Genomic DNA, 17,695 nt, shown 5'->3' on the forward strand with positions numbered 1-17,695 from the left:
GTGTTATCTGTAACACAGCAGTAGCATTTAACAACGAAGTTTACCCTGTAACAATAAAATAGTAACTGTTTAAGCTTTAACCTGACTCCTTCAGTTGCTGTAACAGAACCAAGCACAATTTAAAAGAACTTCATCCGGTCATAAGGGACTCACTGCCCTGACCGTCGGCTGACAGCTCCACAGTCCCAGAAAATGTGAGCTAAGCCAAAACAAGATTTCTCATTTTCTGGATACAGGAGTATTAGAACGGATATCCACCTCTGTCTCAAGAAGAGCCCTATCCGAGGCTGTGGGGCACAAAGCTGCAGCTTGGACTCTGGACCTCCTGAAAGCATAAGGCTTCGTCTTCAATGATAAAAAGAGTTTCCTGAGTCTTTCAACCATCATCTTTCTAGGAGTAGACATAAATAAAAAACATCTATCCATTACTCAATGGGTTTTAGAAGATCCAGGAACATGTCACCTGTGGAAGTCCTGCAGTAGCACAGTGTCTTCAACTTATGGGCCTTATAGGGTCAAGTATAGCAATCCCTGTGTAGGGAAAATTGCACAAAAGGTGCCTTCAAATGTTTCTTCTGGAATCACTCCCTGGAACTTATAGAAGACCAAGTACAAGTCCAAATCCAGGCATCCAGGCCCCTAGAGATGTAGACTATCCATGGGAACTGTGGTTCTCAACCTTACCATACCCCCAAGCTTCACTTCACTTTAAAGACTATTTGCTTACAGTACTGGACATGAAAATACAAAAGTGTCACGGCATTGAAAAATTACTGAAAATTGCTTACTCTCTCATTTATATTAAATTTTATTTTGTATTGACTTTGTTAATGCTTTTTATGTAGCCTGTTGTTAAATTAGGTAAATATCTAATTTATAGAGAGAGAGGGCAGCCAGAAGGCTATAGGAGAGTTGCTCTAGATAAGTTGATATACCCCCTTGAACACCTCTGCATATCCCCAGGGGTATGCATACACCTAGCTGAGAGCTACAGCATGAGAATATCCGCGAAGGATTGCCCCTATGCCTTCCAGATCTTCTTGTCCATGCTACTTATGTGAACCTGGGGAACCTGGAGCTGAGAGAAAACATAAATCTTTTGAAACTTAGAGCATTGAAGCTCGTAACTTCTTCGATGACTGTGAACTTTAAAATTCTCAAACAAGGTTGCACACCATTGTATCACAGTTCTGGATCTCCCTGAAGGGAAAACACATCCCAGTTCAGTCACACAACACCGCCACAGTCACTTACATAAACAACCAAGTAGGGCCAAGGACCCCATAGCTACACGCATAAGGTAGGAAATAATGAAATGTCAGAGCAGTCTCTCCCATCTCTGAGAGAGACATATGAAAGGGGAACAGTACTGGAAGATGGACTGGTTCAACAGGTGCAAGTTCAACAATCTGGAGTAGTGCCTGGATCAGGTCTTCAGTCTGCTTTTGAGGACATTTATTTTTTCAGCCAATTCTGTATACAAGCTGCAAGAATACAAAGAAGCCAAGGTACATCTCAAGGGAGATTCCGACTCCATGGCACAGATGGACCCGGACCCACTTTGTGTTTTCATCTTTCCTGGGGAAAGTGATTCAGAAAATAAGGGAGCGGGAGATAGATAGTCATATTGATAACTCCCTATTGGCCAAAGAGACCTGGTTTTCCAGCCTGATAGGCCTGACAGTAGTCTCCACTACAGTTAATACGGAGATCCTCTTGCAATGCCTCTTTCTCCATCTAGACCAGTGTTTCTCAACCAGTGGTACAATACCCTTAGGAGTACTCGAGAGAACTCTGGGGGTACATCAACACAACTGAAATTTTAAACAAAAATTCAGTTTTCTTCAAGTTTTACAACACTTTATTGTTTGTACTTTTTATATCCAAAATGTTCATTGCCCACCTGGCTACGGTTAAATTGCTTAAACAAATGTGTTACAATGGTAAAAAACAATTTTGTGTGTCTGAAAACTGTAGGTGTTGGGAGTACTTATAATTTTTTTAAGCGGGGTACTTATTTTTTTAAACTTTATTTTTTTTAGTGAAACACTAAACTAGACTCAAACCAGCTTCAGCTTAGTGAAAGAAAAATTTTAGCAAAGCTTAGGTCAGTCTTTCCACATAATCAAGAATTTTCTAGCTTCCAGGAGAGCCATGACTTTAAAGGTATATCCTGTAAGCGACCAAGCCATAGGCAGTCTTGAGTAGTGGTCATAGCTGGGCAGAGGTCTGCCCATCAGGGATGGAAATCACTGGTCCAGAGTTGGAGGAATCGTAAAGTCCTGTAATCAAGAATCGGGGTCAGTAAGGCCAGTTTCCGAGATGAGAGATCGTAGACGATACCAGGTTAGAATTAAGAGGCAGGAACTGGAGTTGAAGTTAGGCTGGAGGCAGAGATTAGAGATCAACAGATGAGGTGAAGTCTGTGTATTGCATTAGGCCAGTCTGTGTGGTTGCTCAGACGACTTCCTGGAGCCCAACCCCAAGAGCTAAGCAGGGGCATTTGGCCAATTGAAAGGCCACAGAAGACTGTCATTCTGGATAACATGAATGGTGCTTCCTTCAGTGTCTACTTTCCATTGTGCCTCCTGGCTGTGCCTTTGCATGGGTTCCAGATGGGAATATTAGCCGCCAGGGTCTGCAGATCCTGGTTTTAGTCCCCAGGTTCTCATGCATCTGGTCCAGGTTCAGAGTCTGGTGCCAAGAGCATGGTGTGGATGCCAGGAATCTGGGATTTACCCTTTTGGACTTTCTCCTGGAAGGCATAGAAAAGGCCATCAGTTTAGCACCATATCAAGTTTCTGCTCTCAGAAGCATCCTTTCCATGGTGTCTGGATTTATGCAATACAATCCCCAAATCTCCACATTTCTATGAACTGCCAGACTAGCTGAATGGGATCCATCACTGATTCTGAGCAATCTAATAGATTATCTCTTCTAGCCCCTCACTTCAGTGTTTGCTTCTTACCTGTCCATAAAAACGTGTTTTCTGGTCGCTATGACATCTGCTAAATAGGGATAAGAGCTGGCCATGTTGTCTGTGCAAGAACTCAATGTGTATTCTACAATGTGGTGGTGCTGAGAACTCTTTTCTTCCCTTCTATACTTACTAAGAAGTCATCCTTCATTCACTCTGTTTGAAGCTGCAACAAAGAAGTGGCACACCTTAGTTGTCATGAGTGCTCTGAAAACCCTGCTTAGGAGCTGTTTCAAGGCCCGTTCCCCAAGACCTCTACCTGCCTCATGGAGAGTAGCCACCTCTACCTGCCAGCAACTTCATGAAAAACTACTAGGTGGGCTTGCAGTGAGAAACAGAAGCCTCCTTTGATGGGAAGGTACTACAGGTGGTTGCCCAAAAATGATGTTGCACTTTGAGCAATTCTTACAACAAAGCCGGACAATTGGAGCTGCTCTTCCCCCGGCTTCCCCGATTCAGCCGCTGCTGAAACTGACCAGCAGCTGACTCGGGGAAGCTGGGGGCAGAGCAGCTGGGGTGCTGCCGGGTTGGTCCCATAGCGCCCCCCGCCCCTAGATGCTGCGGGACCAACCTGGCAGCACCCCAGTTGCTCTGCCCCAGACTTCCCCAAGTTAGCCACTGCTGAAACTGACCGGCGGCTGACTCCGGGAAGCCCGGGGCAGAGCAGCTGGGGTGCTGCCGGGTTGGTCCTGCGGCGCTGAGGGACGTATCCCTCCCACTCCACCCCAGACTCCTCATAGCCCCCCCTTCCTGCAGTTTAAAATACTGGTAGTATTGAGTTTAATTTTAGTCTAACGTTAATTTAGATTAGCACATACTGTAAAAATAAATATGAAATGTAGCTTTATTTACATAGCTTTGCCAGTGACCATTGTGACAGACCTAAGCCAGCAGCCTGCCACACTCTGGTGAAAGGCAGATATACAGGACGCTTGATAGGTAGTTTTCTCATTCTGGAGTGAACTACTAGAGCCTGCTGCAATAAAACCAAGGCAGGAAAACACCAGGGGCTAATTAACTAGATTGCTCCCTCAGGCAAGTCACTCCACACCTGCAGCTAATTAAGGCCTGGGGTCCTGCTTTAAAAGGACTCCTCCAGGCAAGGGGGGGAAGAATGATGGACTGGAAGGAGAAAGGAAGGAACAAGAAGAAGCCATGTGAGAGTTGGTTAACAGCTACCAGAGGGAGATATTTTGGGAGGGGGTTGTTTGGGGAAGTGGCCCAGGGAAAAAGCTGCCAAGTCAGAAGGAAAACAACCTTGACTGCTGCTGCTTCTTTAGAGTCCCTGGAGTAGTAGGCAGGCCCGGCTTCCTCCCAAACCTTCCCCCCTGCCAACAAAGAGCCTGTCCCAAGAAGGGAGACCAGGCCTATCAAGGGGTTGTCACCCCAAAACTATGGACTAGCCTGTGATGGATATGGCTCACTAAGCTTTGGACCCTGCTTCCTGTAAAGAGAAAGGGGTTATGTATAGGACCACGTGAGTCTCTGAGGCTAATATTATCCGCCAGTAGTGTGAGACCCACAGCACACGGCCAGAACTTTGCCATGCCATCTACAGAAATATTCCAAGGCAGAAATTGTCTTTGTAAGTATTTTTTAAAAAAAGATCCTTTTATTGTATTTTCTTTCCCCGCTCTCTCTTTTAGAACTTCAAAGTAGCCTTATGGTTTGCATTGCAGGAAATATGAGAAATAGCCCTGAATGTCTATATAATTTGCTTGGTTTCTGCTCTTAAAAAGCAACTACAGTTTGTCATTTCTTGTCCACGTTGGGATCAGAACTGTGCTAGCTCCAAGCATGTCTAAACACAAGAGAGGGCTAGCAGAATTCTCTCATGACATCCGTAACCAGAGTAGTTTGATTGTGTTGGAACCATATTAAAAAAACACATTACATATTATAGAGGAGCCTAGCTGATAGCATTGTTTGACTATTGTGGTTTTTTCCCGAATAAATAAATACCTCTCTTCACAATGGCCCTAGAAATTGTACTAAGGTCCTGCAACAATCGTATTTGAATATGCTTCTAGCCAGCATGGTTTGATTCGAGTTCTGTGGCTTAAGCGGGGTGTTGGCTAGAAAACAAGAATTCTGTTTCATGAAAAATGTTGAGGTTTCAGAATTTTTTTGTTCTGCATTCAAATGAAAATGAGACCTTTTGAAATATTTCATTTAAAAAATGAGAGAAAGGGGGAGACCCTCCAGAATAACCAAAGCCCTGATGATTAGGGAACTCGCCTTTTAGCCCAATTAATATTTAATAATTTATATAAAGTGGAACTGTTCCAACAGGAGAGAGAGAGAGATTGGCTCTGTAGCCCAGTTGTTGGGGCACTTGCTTGGTACATCAGAGACCTGATTGAGAGCAGGTACTAGAACCTACCTATTTGTGTGCTAGGTATGTGTTCTAACCAGGCTATTCACTATTCTGGGTCGGAGATTTTTCTGACTTTCTGTTTTTGACCCAAAAAAAATCTATTCTGAGCCAAAGTGTCATTGTGACAAACTGGCATTTTCTGATGAAAGAATGCTCAATTCCCAGGTCTGCCACAGGCTTCTTTGACCTTGTATCAGTCGTTTATTTTATATGTGCCTCAGTTTCTCATCTGTAAAATGGGGGTAATTGTATTTCTTTTCTGTCCCTTATAAGCTCATTAGAGCAAAGAGATGCATATTGTGTATACATACAGAGACAAGTACATGGGTGTCTTCATCTCAACTGGGGCCTGTAGTTGCCACCATGATGCCAATAACTTAACAAGTGGGAAGCTACACATTTTTGGTGCATGTCTGTTTTCACCTCCTCTCCTTTATGTATTAACAGGAGGAGTTAGGGTACAGCAAATCTTGTATTTTACCAGAGATGTACTAGAACCAAATCTGAATGGACCTGAATGTGTTGTAAACATTGGGAGAGTTAAGATCAGCATCCAGACTTTGAGACTTGGATCCATTTCTCTTATACTTAGTGTTTTTAAATAGTGTAGTAAGTGATATGTTGCAGTTATTGTAGAGGTTATTCTGGTTGTCTTAGCCTCCAGACTTTACAAAATGCATGTACTTGACCAGCATAGGTAGGGTCCATGTACCTGTTCCACGTTTTCCCAACATGTTCCATCAGCTGTCTCTCAGGCCCACGGTCAGGGATCGGGTGAAAGGGAGTGAAGGGGACAGATGCCCTGAGGCCCAGTGATTCAAAGGAGTTTGAGCATCCTAGCTGCTACTACAGTGGCTAGAACCCCCTGGACCCTTTAAATCACTGCCCGAGCACCATGCTGTGCACTCCAAGCAGCTCTGAGGTTGGGGGGGAGGAAATGTGCTATGGCACTGAGAGCTGGCTGCCCCAGCCTTGCCCCCTCCAACCAAGACACCACCTCTTCCAGAGATGAGAAGCTGGCCTCCCACATACACCTTGCTTGAGGGCCCACAGTGGCTGTCGGCAACAGGTTTTTGTCTTTAATATTTATTTATCTGATATCACAGCAAACTGACTCCAAAATAAGTTTGTTACACCTATTTTCAGGCAGTTCTGTAGGGAGGTGTTTACTTTGCTTTTGGGTTTAATATCTAAATCTGACAGCACTAAACACACAAGTAGCATGAAAAACCTTTTTTTCTGATGTGTAATGGTTGATAGTTACGTTTCTTATTTTAAATATCTGAAGATTCAGGAACACATTATTAGTGTACATGAAGTATTTGAGAAGGGTTAGTTTTCTAGCCATTGCTTTCTTGGATCTGAGCTGCCCTCAGCAGTGTTCCCCACTCTGAATATTTTTCCCTTTTAATTGTTTGAAGCTTTAATGATCCCATTATGTTTCTGGCACTTCAAAATTCTGGTTCCAGCAAAGTTGTTTCTACAAACCTCATTCATTGAATGAAAATGAGAGCTGGTGTAACTTACTGACTCTGAGGAATACAGTCCTCATAGCAGAGCCAGATAATTATGCGGTTATAACTCTACATTGATTAAGACCACTATCATGTATCCTATTCTAAACAAAAGAAAATATTGTCATTTCTCCAGATGATTAGGGCAGTAGTATTGAGATTTTAGTAGCAGTTGCTGGATCAGAGCTAACAAATGGTTTCCTTGAAAAGGGGGTTAAGAACTGTCTAGTCAAATGGAAGATCCCAGAGGAACTGAGCCCTTTCAAGGATGTTGTGTCTCTAGAAATTCCTCCATTGCAGGGTTTTAAATTTACCCATAACAATTTACACTTTTCTGGTGCTTTTTCATCCAAGAATTTCAAAGTGCTTTACAGAGACAGATAAGAATTATCCCCATTTTGCACATGCAGGTAAATTGAGCCACAAGGAGAGCTGAAGTGACTTGGTAACACAGCAGTAGCAGACATTGGAGTAAAACTCTTGTAATAAACTGCACTGTCTCCTTCATCTACACAGGTCATTCTAATTTTTCCTGTCTACTTTGCACTGTTTCCACAGAGCTTCTTTGTACTGCAAGTACACAGTCTATTAAACACTTGCCAGATTTCCTCTGACATATTAAATCTAATGCCTGCCCAGCCCTCCTCTGCCTTTTCACCCTTATTTTGCTGCAGCTTCTATCCTCTTCCTTTCCCCTCTTTCACAAGCTTTGAGAATCATTCCCTTCCCATGTGTTCTCTTTCCCTGAAAATGTGTGGGTTTTGAGGGAGGGATGATTATGTATCGTTTGTGTCTGTCTCTTCCTTTGAGTAGTGACATGAGATTGCTGTTGTATGAGGTGGGAGGAGAGAGGTGGAAAATTCCACTCTGAAAAGCATTACTTTCATAATGTATCATCAAGAGGAGTCTTCCAATGATAGATGGAGAACTGTGGGGGTGTGGGAGGCAATTGAAGGCAGCAAGGAGTTATTCTCTCAGTACTTCTTCCTGGAAAGATAGAATAATTGAAACTCATGTCCGTGCTTCAGACTTCGCTCATCACTTGTTACAGAGACATAGGCCACCCTCATGGACTGGGGCTTCTCAAGAGTTATTAGATTCCTAAGATAGCAGCCTGTGCTGTCACCTCCCCTTCCAGTAGGGTTGCATTTGTCTTTATATTCTTCTAATAAGCAAGGAATCCAAAAGTTTAAGTGCCCACACGTCATATGTTTGTACATAAAAGTTTCATATTAAACTGTCTCAGTTGCATAATAATAGAAACATGGAGGAGAAATAGGAATTTATTAAATGTGCTCTTAACTTATGCATTTCCTGCCTTTCATCACAATGTAAATGCCAGAATGTCAATTTTGCATTAACTTTCACTTCTTGGGTGTGTTATCTTTGGATGTACTCTTCAGAGAAAAGGAAAGAAAACCTCAAGCTTTGTCTTCTAAGTCTTGACTCTTCTTGCTACATTCAGGAGACACACGTATGCATGCATGTGCATGCACGCACAAACACATGCTCAGCCTCACACACATGTGCACGCTCATTCACACATGCACACTCACTCCACTCACAGATGTGTGCATGTGCTGTCTTGCGGTACTTCCGTCCATGCATCCAGAGCCAGATGAGCTCTGAATTAATCAAAGTGCTGGCAGTGAATTTCTCAAACTTATTTTCTGTGTGCATACGTACACATACTTAGGGATTTAGTTGCCTAACCCAAATGTGGCTATATGTATTAATATACATATATCTACTATATATTTGACAGTGTGCATCTGTGAGTGTATTTGTCTGTTCAAGAACTCTTCCTAAATGGTAAGATCTAGGACCACTAAATTTGATATGCAGATTCCTCTTATCATAACTTAAAGCAAGGTCAGGGTTTGATCATACCAGAACAAAAGGATGTGCCTGGAATGTGCCTATTTCTCATAAAATGAAAAGGGAGCACTCTGCTAGCATGGACAGTTATACTATGTAATGATCACAGGGACCAGCAAGACAGCAGGATGCAGGGGAGGAGAAAGGGGCAGCTATGTACTATATATTTGAGAGAGTTTGTCTGTCTGTCTGCATCTGTCTCCCCCAACCAAGGAACACGTCCCTCTCTCCTGGCTTTGTTCACTGGAGCTGCCATGGACAAACAATTCTCACCTGGCCCTAAGCTACTACAGTGAGAGAGGTCTGGGGCTGTCCTCTTTCCCTAGGGCAGCCTGCATATTGAGCCCCTCATCCCCATCTCCACCGGAGCCTCACGCCCTTTAGGGGTTATTAATAATCAAATGTGATTTTATTACCGGTAAGCATAAAATAGAATTTAAATGGTCATAAGAGATAGCACACAGAATAAAGTAGGTTACTAAGCAAAAAAACCCACACAAGCTAAATTAATATACAGAAGAAACTAGTTACATGTAATATGTCACCCTAGAAGTTGTTTTGATAATCTTCACAACTAGAAATCCTTTCAGCCTGAGCCCTGTTCCTTCCCCCAGTTTAGTCTTAGTTGTTTCCAGGAGTCATCTTGTGTGGGGTAGCCAGGGAGAACTAATTACCTCACTCCCCACCTTTAAACAGGATTTGCAAAAGGCTGGAGTTGTTGGTTTCATTTTGACCCCTTCTCAGCTTCTCATGGAAAAACACACAGTTTAAGGTGAATTCCAGTATCAGGTGACAAGGTCACATGTTTCTGTAAGGCATTGTCTCCATACTTCCCAGGCTCAGGTCTGCAGGCTCCATTTTCTCTTGCTAATGCCATCACAGCTCTGAAGTGTAGTCAGTAGGAGTCATCAAAAGCACTGTATGTAACACAGTTCAATGTTACTAACCTGATCTATAAAAATGATACATGCATACCAAGGGAATAATTATATTCAGTATATTACAACATTTCCAATTATATTTCACATAAAGCATATTCAGTTCAATGTTACTAACCTGATCTATAAAAATGATACATGCATACCAAGGGAATAATTATATTCAGTATATTACAACATTTCCAATTATATTTCACATAAAGCATATTCAGTTATGTCATATTCATAAGCATATTATCCTAAAGAATATGGAATGCCCTAATCACAGCAAATTAGGGCCTGATCTCTCCTTGTGGTCTCAGGTTGCTACAGTAATACAAATAACATTTTTAATTAATTCAAAATTACAGTTTACAAAGGAACCTATTTATTAAGTTCTAATTAGTTTTTAAAATATTACAGAGGCAAAGGAGAGAGAATTTAGAATATGTGAGATGAGAAATGCATATCTGCTGTATTGCACTGTGGTTGAATTTAAAGGGAGTTGATTATTTTGACCAATAATGACACATGTAACCAGTATATGATACAAGTAAAAAGAATCAAATATAGTACTTCAGCCTATAAACTGACTGCCCCGGTGATGGAGAAGGAATAATTTCCCTGGCTTGCATTTTTTTGTTTGGAGTATGCTTGTCATTTTCATTGCACAGGGGACTTTTGCTTACTCTGAATTTTCAGGTATTTGGCCACTTTTGGAGGCAGAATGACAGCAAATAGTTTTGTGACCTGATCCAGTGTATCAAATTCTCTGTACTTATGACTGCAACCTACATTGTCCAACTTTTATTTGATGTAGGTGTGTATAGTCCTACTGTTCAGTCCAGTCTTTCCTTTTACCTCCATCCATACAGCCCAATTCTTAAGTAATTTTCTGTCCCAGGAGAAAAAAAATTACCAGGGATCCTCCAACTAACCACTGGCTGTGTTTTTAAAAGACTTTAAAACTGCAGGCTGTGGCAATGTTGCCACTTCCTTTCCTCTCATAACAAGTCCAGAATAACATTAGAAGGCTAGTTAATACAATAATAATAACATACAAGTGCAGTTGGGAATAAATCAGCTTTGGTTCTCCTTTCCGGCAGCAGAAATCACGACATGCCAGATTTTTCCAAAGAGCTCAGCAGTTTGAACAAAGCACTTTTGAAGCTCTGACTCTTGTTTAAATGCCTAAATAGGACCCAAAATCTTTTGAAAATCTGGCCCCAATAGTTCACAATGAGTGCATGAAAATCTGCCCCCACAGAGCTCAGGACTTTTATGGTACCAGTTGTCAGTGGTTTCAATGGAAAATGCTAGCAGTATACAGTCACTCCAATAATCATTAGTAACCTCTAGCTTCCCATAATATTTTGAAACTCTAGGTATCTACCTGTTCTACCTGCACAATAGAATGAACCTTGTCCCTGAATGAACCAGTCTGTGCTGAAAACTGCCCTTGCTGCAGTCTCCAAGCAGGTAAAAAGAAGTCCCCTAATGCAATCTCCTTTACTATTAGTCTTTTATGATACCTGACAGACCTTCTGAGGGTTTGTGCTCCCTTTAGATCTGTTTCAGACTTCATTCTGGAGGTAACGTTTTTAAGAATAATGGAGTTTAATACATTCTAATGCTAGAGTTTTGAAATCAGCTTTACACACTTTAGTCCTGATTCAGCAAGGTATTTATGCATGTGCTTAATTTTAAGCATGTGAGTAATCTCAAATTGAAGTCAATGGAGCTATTTGAATGTTAAAAGTAGGTACGTGTTTAAATAATTTTTTCTGTTCTGTCTGCAGTGACTTGGAACCAAACTAAAGCAAAGATCAACCTCCCTCCCCCCCCCCCCCCCCAACTTGTGTTTGAGCCTATTAAAGGAGTTGAGCTATTTCTTCATCTCTATCATGTTTTATCCTTTTCTCTGGTTTTTGATCAGACTTAAGGAGCAGAAGTACTACCACTGTACTTTAAAAAAATAATAATAAAAAGCCCACCCACCTATCCTGTGCATCAGCTGAAGCAATGTATAATTAAAACAGCAACAAACATTTCAAGACATGTGAGAATGTGCACGCATTTCCTGGAATCTCTCATAACCATATTACCCATTGCACTTGTGTGCAGTGAATGTCAGAGGGAGAAAAGGCCCATCATGACTGCTGAGCTTCAGTTTACAGTTACGTAATATTTTGTTTTGGAAGTGAGGTCAATGGAAGGCACCGCTGAGATTGTGTCCACTCTTGGTGCAAACCACAAGGGAAAAAATTCTCCTTAGCTCTTGGCCAGCAGACAATGTGCAGCTAGAACACTCCTGTACACTCAGCACGTTTCCCATTATACAGTGAAAACAATTTGTAATTGCTGAATGTTTTTAAGGTTGATGTTGAAAGCCTGCCATGCCATCGATCACTCTCTAAAGTGTAAAACAGTAAGTAACCTTTATCTAGTTTAGTTCAGCACAAGCGTCACAGAGATGTTCAAATAAAGCTACTGGTAGAGAGACACAGTGAGTTTGAGTCTTCTAAAGCTCTCTTGAAACATAGATCTAAAACCTGACTGATCATCCTGTAGTTAGAATCTGACTTTTCTTGTGTGCTCTAATACAGTTCAGCAGTGTTTTGTTTGTCGTCCATCTCCAAATCCAGTATAGAAACTGCAACTTTTATGTTTACAATTGAGCTTCCCAGAGTTCATACACAGTAGTATGCTTAAAATTTAAGTTTCTCTTTTTGCAGAAAACCACAGAATTTCCAGAAACAATAGGATTCTCATTTATAGTTGCATATATTGTAGCATTGTGTTTACTCCTTGACAATAACAATGATCCTTATTACATAATGAAATATCAAACAGAAAACTCCATCTGTATAAAAGGCAGCTTTCTGAGCTTATTTTTTAAAGTGTATGATAAGGAAGGTTAAATAATTTGCATTCTCATCATGGTTTATTTTAGACTTGGAATGCCCTTGTCAGCAAAGAGAAGCCAGTATGGCAGAAGATTGGAATAGTGAATGTAATGTAGATCTGTCAGTCCATCATCGCTTGAAGAAAGAATATCATTTATGAACAGTGAGTTCTCAGACTCTTAATTCTTAAATATACGCACACGCTCGCTCTCTCAAAATTCTCTTTCCTTGATATGTCTCTGTCCTTAGATTATAAAGTTCCAGGGTCAAGGTATTCCCTTCCTGAATGTCTGGAAAGTACTTAGTACACTAAGGTGCTACTGTAAACAAAAAATAATAATTTAAATCATGTACGAATATGTACAAACCCTGTCACATAAGTGGACCTTAAGTGACACACATTCCGAGGTCAGTCTATCATTTTGAATTCAGATGCATCCTGAGGAGAAGGAGGGCATGAAACCGAATTGCAAACTCATGTTTGTTTGCAAACATTTCTCCCTGCCTTAGGAGTTGGGTTTTTTCCTTCTCTAAATGGATTGTAACCCTCCTAATCTGTCTTAACATTCTTTGAGAGCCATTTATGCCAGAAGCTCAGTACTTCATTGCTGTTCCCCAAGCTGCACCTTCCCCATTGACCTCAGGCAGCATAGTTCCGTATGGATGGATGATGTTCCAGGCTCCTTAGCAGAAACTATCCTTGACTTATCTCCCACTCAAAGGTTTCATGTGTGTGGAGGGGGCAGTCCCTAAGAATTCAGTCTGATGAAAGAATTCAGTCTGATTAATTCTCTCACTGACTTGGAGGAAGAGATTCCCACAGCAAATTTAATCTCCTAACTTCCTCCTTTTTCTTCCCATCAGACACACACAGACCCGACTAGGTGGAGAGTGAACACAGGACTGCTGTTCCAGCTGCTATTAATCCTTTTTTGTCTTCCTAAGTGAATGAACATCACTTTTGGAATATAGTTTTGGTGCAAATGCTCATGGTTTCCAATGCAGCATTTTCTAAGATTGTCTCCATATTAATTATTTCAACAAACATTCCTGTTTGTAAACCCATGAGCATAAATATTCATGGATAGTGAACACACACAGTGCTTGAACATAAGCAAAGCTCATTCCATTTTTTATTTCAACAAAGATGTTGACTTTTTTAATGTACTCGTCCTAGCTGGACAGTCAGGTCTTCAGCTGCGTCGAATAAGTGTAAACTACTCTGCAGTCGGAAGAAGTATGCCAATTTAACTAGTTGAAAATAGCTGTAAAAACATTCACAACTAAAGACTTGTTTTGCACACTTCATTCTACAAGCCAGGATCTAATCCTGCAAAGCAGTGAGCGCAGGCAGAGCCCTGGCCCAGTCAAAGCTCAACTAAAATCACTGGCAATGTAGCTAGCCATGTCCTTGTACAAATCTGGGGGGAGGGAGGCTCAGGGCTGAAGCAGTGTGTGGGGAGGGAAGGGGCGAACCCCCAGCTAACCCCTTTCAACTGCCTGATGATTGTCTCCTTTCTGTATGGTTTTATGAGAGACAATACCATTCTAGGCACATTTTCCTGCCACAACTAAAACCTTACGTTGCTTTAAGTTATGATAAGAGGAAGTCATGTTTTGAAGTTGGTGGTCCTAGCTCTTACCATTTAGGAGGAATTCTGGAACAGACAGACATATGGATAGACAAAACACAGACTCTCTCAGATGTATAGTAGATTCATCACTTTTTCCTTCCTTTATCCTTTTGTCTATGCACTTCTCTCTCCCGGGTGCAGAAAAGTACAGCAACAAGAGTGTGACAGAAAAGGGCATCTAGGCAAGTGCTAATGACCAAACTTGTGGAAAAAACCTTTATTTCATTTAACAAGGCACTAGAACTGTCTTTCCAAATGGAGCAAAACTGGGAAACCAGGATGTTGGGTCTCCAGGTCTAGAGAGGAATTGGCTTGAGTGTGAGACTACAAACCTTTTGACTGGTGGAAAGCAAGAATGGTTGTCAGTGGTGAAATATCTATGATGTCAACAATGAGCTGTGTACACAATTTTGTGTGGGGATTGACTGAGTGGAATTCATGCATGTATTGTGTATATGGCAACAGCTTTGTTTTGATTAGAACAAGTGTGGGGGAAGTCCTTTGTACTTGCAGACTGGTTTATTAATGTGTGGTGATTTATGATAGAGATAGGTGCCATGTTCACTGTAAAACTGTTCCCTGGAGTAACCTGAGAGATCATGGTAAGTAAATGTATTGCAGGCAGATTAATTATACTGAATTACACTTAATTAGAAGGAATGCTTTATTGCAGCTTAATCCAAAAATCCCAGAGTCTGCAGAATCCCACGTGGGCGCCTCTACACTCCAGAATGACTGGAAGCGCAATCTAAAGTTACGATCAAATACATTTATGCTGACAGAATTAAGCCATTAGTATTATCAGCACCCACAAAACCTGATTTGGTTTTTAGAAACAAAGTTAGACTCTGCTTACTACTTCAATCTCAAGTTCTCTTTTTTGAAGTTCAGGGTGATTCAACAGTCAATGAAGGTGCAAACAGCCCTTTGTGTAGATTTCTCTGTCAGGAACGAACGACTTTGATTGTTATCTGTGTCATTTTAACTACCCAGTCTTCAGATACTTAGGGTATGTCTAGACTACATGGCTCCGTCGATGGAGCCATGTAGATTAGGTTTCTAGAGATAGGAAAATGAAGCGGCAATTTAAATAATTGCTGCTTCATTTACATAAAAATGGCTGCCGCGCTGTGCCGATCAGCTGTTTGGTGGCACAGTGCAGTAGTCTGGACACTCTGCGGTCGACATTGTCAACCGCCCCATTATACCTCGTGGAATGAGGTTTACCGGGACAGTCGACAAGGCTTCCGTTGTTGACTGCGGAGCATCCAGACTACCACGCTGTGCCTCGAAACAGCTGATCGGCACAGGGCAGCAGCCATTTTTATGTAAATGATGCAGCGATTATTTAAATTGCCGCGTCATTTTTCTATGTCTAGTAAACTAATCTACATGGCTCCGTTGACGGAGGCATGTAGTCTAGACATACCCTTACAGATTCCCTCTACCGACCCTTACTGATTCCCTCTACCGACTACTTCCTGTCTCCCACCCTGTAGCCAGACACGAACCCCATCTTGGTTTCCGCCCCCTCCCCCCCCCCAGAGCAGGAGAAAGGCAGTCAGCCTTTGATGCCCTGAGAACGCAGGTGTGCTGCCTGTCCCTGACTCTACCATAAACAGAAACCAGACAGTAAATGGGCTAGCTGATGACCCGGGGCCTCCTGCCGTCCTGATGGCTAGTACCAGTAATTGACATGCCTGCACTGTCCCAGGAGAGGAACCTTCGCTCATCACATACCAGAGGTGCCCATTGTCTGCATTTTCCCAGGTGTGAATTGTGCTTTGCACCCTTCCTGGGAAACTTGACATTTAAAGCCATTTTTCCTAATTGGCCACTTGAGACCAGGAAGAAGCCTACGTGACCCAAGGGGTATAAAGAGGTGTTCAGTAGCCTACCCCATTGGAGCTCCAATCATCTATACCTGCTGGCAGGTATTGATTGTCTCCCGAGGTCTGTGGGACGCCCAACCTCGCCCTACTTCTTCCCGAGGGATTGAGAGAAAGACGCTGGCCACGCCAAGTCTGGAACGCAGGGGTGAGAATATATACCTGCTAGGTGTCTATTTTGCATGCATTTAATAAGAGCTCAGAGAACCAAAAGGGTTTCATGGTACCTGTAAGTGACTTATTAGTCTAATTTCTGTCCTGTCCTTTGTAGTGGCTGTGTTATCTGTAACACAGCAGTAGCATTTAACAACGAAGTTTACCCTGTAACAATAAAATAGTAACTGTTTAAGCTTTAACCTGACTCCTTCAGTTGCTGTAACAGAACCAAGCACAATTTAAAAGAACTTCAGCCGGTCATAAGGGACTCACTGCCCTGACCGTCGGCTGACAGAATTGGCGTAGTCGGCAGGATTGTGCTACTGGTTCACATACAGCAATATGAAGTCTGTCATGATAGACATGGATTTTAGTGGTATAGAGAAAGGGTTTGCTCAGGAAGGTTGGGGCAACCCAAAATGGGATAGGGAAATGTTAGAAAAGGATTGGGGAAATCCTGAGGAGTTGTGGGTATAGTTCTGTAAGTATAGAACTGCCTGCAAGTTAAAGAATGGGACAAAGCCTGAGTCTGTGGGAAAGAGCCACTTTCCATTTAGCAAGGAAAACAGGATCAGGCCCAGACAAGCAGGCAGGTAACAGATAGATTGAAGGCCTTGTGGTAGAACTGAGAAAAAGGCAGTAAGTACATGTACTGGAAATCTAAATCCTTAAAACAATACTTACAAGAGTAATATCTGAAACAAGTCCAGTTTTTTTTTTATTTTTAGAGATAAGAAAGTGTTTTAAGAAAAGAAATCCACAGAGAATTTAACTCTACAGAGAATGGAGAGAATTTAGTAGTTGTGCAAATGCTAAAATGGTATAGATAGAAATTGTGGTTTCTTTACAGTCGTTCTGAAGGAAAAATGGGCCCGTTTTCCAAAGGAATGTCTGTAAATAATCCAGGCAAATTTGACTCAAATCTGTACATTTGATTAGAGAGACTGCTAAAAGACCTCTAAAGGGAGAGGTTTCTATTGGAACTTAACTACCTCAATGAATAAAAAGAGAATGTAATTGTTGTACAGCTATGTAGAAATAGTGTAAGAAAGGTTCAGAGAGAATGTATGTGTATCTGTGTGTAAATATACATAGTATAAATAATATAAATTTTCAAGGTCCAGTAATCTTGTTTGTAGGTTTAAAACAAACTGGTTTGGTTTACTTTCAGTCCAAGTTGTTTAATGAAAGTACAGGAAAACTGTGAGCATAAAGAAAAGAGTTACACTCTATGCAAAGTTTAATGTGGCTAAGTAGTGTAAACAAAGATTGCACATTTTCCTGTGACATGCCATGTATACTGTAGAATGGGTAAAAACTGCAAACAGATTAAATGCTGTGAAAGCTCCAGGAGCCACAACAGGTTGTAATTTCCTTTGTGATGCAAATGCCCTAGCTGGCAGCACAAAGAAGCTTTGCAGGTAATAGCTAAGTTTGATCAGCAAAC

General features: G+C 41.7%; 1 long non-coding RNA gene across 1 annotated transcript; it reads right to left on the minus strand.

Moving 5' to 3' along the window:
• Positions 1-9,165: 9,165 nt before the first annotated feature.
• On the minus strand, positions 9,166-14,818 carry LOC142829557 (uncharacterized). The gene is made up of 2 exons (XR_016349486.1): positions 14,213-14,818; positions 9,166-9,663 (listed from the first exon to the last, which is right to left on the minus strand). It is a non-coding gene; the product is annotated as an uncharacterized LOC142829557 (long non-coding RNA).
• Positions 14,819-17,695: the final 2,877 nt, after the last annotated feature.

This window comes from Pelodiscus sinensis, chromosome 4 (genome assembly GCF_052426305.1).
Source record: "Pelodiscus sinensis isolate ZL-2025 chromosome 4, ASM5242630v1, whole genome shotgun sequence".
In the NCBI taxonomy this organism is placed as follows: Eukaryota; Metazoa; Chordata; order Testudines; family Trionychidae; genus Pelodiscus; species Pelodiscus sinensis.